The sequence below is a fragment of the Tamandua tetradactyla genome, chromosome 15, assembly GCF_023851605.1.
Source record: "Tamandua tetradactyla isolate mTamTet1 chromosome 15, mTamTet1.pri, whole genome shotgun sequence".
In the NCBI taxonomy this organism is placed as follows: Eukaryota; Metazoa; Chordata; class Mammalia; order Pilosa; family Myrmecophagidae; genus Tamandua; species Tamandua tetradactyla.
Window position 1 is genome coordinate 6,136,604 of NC_135341.1, and position 6,070 is coordinate 6,142,673.

A 6,070-nucleotide genomic window follows, 5' to 3' on the forward strand; every position below is an offset into this window, starting at 1 on the left:
ATTTCATTTCATTTTAAGTTACGTTTAAATAACTACATAGGCTAGTTGCTTCCTTCCTGGAGAGCACAGATTCAGAGAGCTCTTTTATCCTGCGCTTTTAAAAATTAAAGGTAGAAGAGGTGGTCTACATTCCCTTTTCATTAAAGCTGAGTTGCTGTATCTTGGGACCTTCTATGAAACTATGTATAACTACAGTTTGATTCCTGTATGGAAAACTATCACAGCAAAAGAACTTTTGCAAAATGTTTCCTGATTTTTTAAATTGGAAAAATAACTGCAATGAAAGTCCAGATAATTCTCCCCTCTGTTGCCCAGATAGTTTTGGTTGAATATCTGTTGTTTAATCTCAGACTCTGGGCCCTGCATGGCAGTCTAAGAAAACATGACACAAGGTCATAGTATACATACACATCTGCCATGTGTTCAGTGCAGTGGAACAGGTGAAAAACCTTTCACTTAAGGTCAAACAAGAGTTACTGCTAACCTTCGGCAACATAAGTCCTCAGAGGCTCATATTTAAAAAATCACTAAACGCGTTTGGTGACAGAATGTCTCAAGTTCATCTTATCTCTACAATACAGTGGGCTAATTGGCATATTCCATTAATTATGAATCATAAGTCCTCACTATATACCAATTTTTAAATACTACAGTCTCCAAATATTGATACCTGTTCTAGTTTGCTAGCTGCCGGAATGCAACACACCAGAGACGGGTTGGCTTTTAATAAAAGGGGACTTATTTTGTTGGCTCTTCAGAGGAAAGGCAGCTAACTTTCCACTGAGGTTCTTTCTTATGTGGAAGGCACAGGATGGTCTCTGCTGGTCTTCTCTCCAGGCCCCTGGGTTCCAACAACTTTCCCCAGGGTGACTTCTTTCTGCATCTCCAAAGGCCTGGGCTGAGCTGCGAGTGCTGAGATGAGGAATGCCGAGCTGCTAGGCTGTGCTACATTGCGTTCTCTCATTTAAGCACCAGCCAATTAAGTCAAACGTCACTCATTGCAGCAGACACGCCTCCTAGCCGACTGCAGATGTAATTAGCAACAGATGAGGTTCACGTACCATTGGCTTGTGTCCACAGCAACAGAACTAGGTATGCTCACCTGGCCAAGTTGACAACTGAATCTAACTAACACAATACCTCACTGTGTACCAGGCCCTGTGTTAAGAGCTTGCCTGCCCCATCTCCTCACAATCACCCTAAAAGCAGGTAACTGTTCCTATGATTCTCATTTGTAAAATGGGAGGGAAAAAAAAAACTTAGATGACAAATGCAAATGAGCAGAACCAAGGTTTGTCTCCAGGCAGGCAGTTTCCAAAGCCTCTGCCTGCAGCACAATCATATGCCATACTTCTTTGATAGAAACCAGCTGGGAAAATTCATGCTACCTCGGCTGATGGAATATTTTCCATTTCATAATGAGCGTGACTCACCTCAAGTAGTAGAGAATTTAATGGGTTCCCACAAAATCCTTCCTAATATTTGAATACACAGTTTAAGAGATAATAAAAAATGTGAAAACAAATAGACTTTCAAAGAATGCCCTTCTGCCTGAAGGCAGTGCCTTGGAGGCATTTAGAAAATGAACCTCAGGTGAAGGTGCTGATATACCCTCAGAGGACTAATTTATTCTGAATTGTTCTCAATTTCTTTCTATTTGAGAAGAAGGTAGCACTCCCAATGCCAAAATAGGTCATGTCATTGATGGTTTGGAAAATAAAGCCTACTAGGTATGGAGAAATCCGCAGGGGAAAAGTGATAATGGTAGTAGTAATAGCTAATGTTAATTAAACATTTACTACGTGCTAGATATTTCGTTCTAAGCACTTTACACCATTAACTTTTTAAAAAATATATTATTCTAGAAACATTTCTGTGAAGTAATTATGATTGTTACACCACTATTTTAGTTGAGAAAATGGAAACACAGAGTTTAAAACAACTGACCCAAGATCCCTCAATTGTAAGAACTGGAGCAGGGATTCAAACTCACGCAACCCGCCTCAATCAGGCTGGACTTTCTCAGAGTAACCAATACACAATTTTGAACAAGAATACCTGTAAGGAGATACAGAAGGCCTGTCCTCAGAAGACCTGGACTAGTAATTATATTCCCAATTCTTTTTTTTTTCTCCACAAGAGTTTGCCCAAGGAACAGAGAGAGAGGGAAAAAAACCCCAATTATAAAGATAAATGAGAGCCAAATTCATCTAGCACAAAGAAATAGGAAACCTGGGCTCTGAAAGGTAAAGTAATTTGTTATATATTTATAAAGTGATGCTTCATGTTACTAGAAGCCTACATATTAACTGTCTCTTAATTTTTTTTTAATAAAATAACTTTCTGATTGGAAGGAAGCCAGGAAATGTGGAGGAAGGATAAGCTGAGAAATACTCACTCAGGTTCTGTCTTAGTTTTCCTGAGGGCTAGAACAAATACCGCACCTCGGGTTGGCTCACAGTTTGAGAGGCAAGAAGTCCAAAATCAGGGCGCTGGAGAGAAACGCTCCCTCGGCGAATTCTGGGTGCTCTCACGCGCTGGTTGGCTTCCTCGCTGGGTCTCCTTGGCTCGCAGCTCCGCCCCTCTCCCCCAAACTCTCTGCTTAGACTGCTCTCGCGGTCTCCGCGAACTGTGCTTCTGGCTCCTCCCCTTGGCTTTCTTTGACTTCTTTGTAAGGCTTTTATTTTATCTTTGAGTGTGTGAGGCCTCTAGGAATGTGGATTAAGACCCACTCTGGTTCAGTTGGCCACATCTTCCTAATAATATCTTCAAAAAGTTCCTGTGACAAGTACATGCCAACAGGAGCACGGATCAAGATGAAGAGTTTTGAGGAAGTATGCAATTCAGTCTGATGCAGGCTCCTACCCTGACTGTGAAACAACAGAAGTTTCAATTAACTAGTGGAGTTTAGGGACACTGGTTCTGTATAAAAGACCTCAAAGTCATAGGCAAACGGTTGAAAACCCCTGGGAATGAAGCACTGGATATTGCAATTTCCTAATTGACCAAAAAGAACATTTTAGTACTTTCAAACGATGCGTTCTGTGGGCTGTGAGTGGAAGGGGCACAGTCAATGGTGCTTTATATCTTTCATTTGGTTATTCCTCATGACCTTAGCAGAAGGCTGTACACCAGTAGACACATATGCTCATTACAAACGAACACTTTTATATTTAGCAAAATTTAATATAGTAGGTGAAGGCATCCAAAGAGTGATGTCTTTTTTATCAGTAGTACTGCGTTTCCTCGAATTAAGTAACCATGCAAGAAATCAAATGACAGTCGGAGGAAGAAGAGGCACATAAAAAAATAAATTTAACTTCAGTGCACAGACAATTTGACTTACTGGATTCTTCCATAGCCATTTCTAAATAGTTAACTCCACCAATGTAGACAAATTTTACACAGAAGTAATTTCTTTAAGCTAGACAGTCTTCAAGAATAGAATCCTGCATTGAAATAAGGTGTGATAATTTCTTTAATGAATATATAAAGCTAGAATTATGGCTAGCTCAACAGCAGCAGAAGCAAAAGATCCTGAAGATATTTCAAGACCTGTTAACACCCAAAGATCAAGAACCCTGCAGTAGATTCAGAAGACTTCAATGTAAGACCTAGTTCTACCAAGTAGGCACGTCACACAGTAACTGTTTCCTCCTATAGAAATTAGAAACAGTAATAATCTTTTACCATCATATAACTATGGAAAAACAAGAAGGATTATGCAAATAAAAGTATTTTGCAAATTGTAACTTTATTGTATAAATTATCATTATAGGTATAAGATATAGTACAGATCCAAAGAACAAAAGAACCAGTATCTGCAGCTTGTAGCAAAGTCTGTAAGGGGTTGAGAGGTGGGTACCATACTTATAAATGGGTATTCACCCCATAATTATCTTTATGATCCAATAACTACCTAGAAATGTTTATTCTCTCTTTCTCCCCTTCCTCTCTTTTTTTAGGTCAGAAGTAAAATAACTACCAAAAAAAAGACAAAAAAAAAACTCTGTAAAAGAGTTGAAAGAACTATAAGTTAAGCTACTTTGAAACAATAATGTTCTTACTGAGGAACAAAGCTGACGTTCAAGCATTTCATCTTTCAGAAAGTAAAAATCTAAAGATCTGAAATAAAATCAAGGCTAGATTAAAACTCAAAGATATTGTCAGTGAGCTGTATCCACCCACTTCAAAGAATATATGATAAAAACAAACCTCTCTTCTCTCCAAATGAAAATGGCAACTTGGAATTGTTACTTTCTGTACTATAACTGTCCATCAGATGGCCAGTTCATCTTAATAAGTAAGATGTTAAGTTATGAAAATAACTTATGTTTTTAAGTTATGAAAAACATGCACAGATTACTGAATTCCTCCAAGAACCTAAAACTCAGGTAGTTGCACACTGGTTTGTACATTAAACTGTTGTTAACTGACTTAATCCAGTTTGGCGATTCATAAATACTCGTTTCTAATTTGGTCAGAATCCATATTTTCCAACTGTCCAAGGCAGCTGGAAAGCTATAGGGATTTCATATGGCTCGACCTCCCTCCCTGGTCAGAAAGGAAGCCTCAGCCTGAACTCTGTTAACACATGCTAATGTTCAGAGCACACAGAAACAGAAATAGCCATCCCACCTGTCTTGCAAGATTAGTAAAGCCCTAGCTCTCTTACCTCAACTTCTATGGCATTATGCTCATGACAATCCTCTAATGGTGGGGTAGTTTAGTCACCTAGTCAGAGTAGGGTAACAAAAACTATCATATTTGCATTTATGGATTGCCAGGACCTTGTTCTTATGGTTACAGAACACCTGTCCTTCTAGATCCTTATACCATGTTCATGCAAAGGATGGGAATATTCCTACAATACTTTCAGACCTCCCTCACATATGTTGAAGTCCACCAGTTTAGCCAGTGAAAGGCCATCACTAACATCCTTCATGCCAATTAACATGTCAGCTGAAGATATATTTAATATAACACTCGCAGCCACGTCTGGTGTGTAACTTTTGATTGGAGGAAGCATTTTTATGCTAGGTAACCACCTGGAGAGTGTATTCCTCATTGAGATAACTGTCTCTAGGTATAGACTAAAACTAACACACACAAGCACACACACAGTCTGTTTTACAATTGTTAAAGTTAATCGTAGACAACAACAAAAAATATACTAATCAAAAGGCACTGTGAGTCACATATGGTAGCAGTACCCATTATGACAAATAACCTGAAATTAAATAAATATCTTAATTACTGTCATAGCTGTCTCTTGATCTCACTTTTTTAGAAAGCACCAGAACTGTAGGCAGCTAGCAATTATTTATATCAAAGCTTAAAACATCCATTTAAAAAATAATCTCATTTCTGAAATGACTGCTTATGAAATAGTACAGAAATTCCTATAATTTCATGCATTTTCAGCTGAACACTGATCAGTTTAATAGGATAGAATATTATGTGCTATAATTTAATCAAAACAAACAAACAAAACCACAAAATAAGCAAACATGCAAACTGGATCAGAATCTATGACTCAGGTCATCCAGTTTGACTACATTTGAAAGGAAAGAGCTCCCCTATGCAAGAATTCTTTGGGGGACAAACAGTAAAACTTCTTATTAGATCATATTTTGGACTGTATAAAGTAAACATATTAAATGATTAAAAGCACCTCCAATTTGATTGATGACATATCTGCAAAGCTTTTATGAAGCATTTTTTGCATTTAGTATTAGTAACATTGTGTATAATATAAAAACTTCTAAAAACTTTCTCTTTTTACAAAGTTGAATTACACCAAATTTTACCTTCAATTTGCCTGCTATTTAGCCTTGTACCCATAAGGATTTCTTAAGGTTTAAAAAAATTTTAAGAAATTTCCAATAAATGTTAATCACAATATATATTTATTGAATGCTTACTCATGGAACTTGCACTTAATTTACTTAATTTGTTATCTCAGTTTTCCATATAATAATTCTATGAGCTCACCATTTACATTTTATAGAATAGCAAACTGAGGTATAAATAGTATGCTAAGATCACAGAGCTAGGAAATGGTACATTT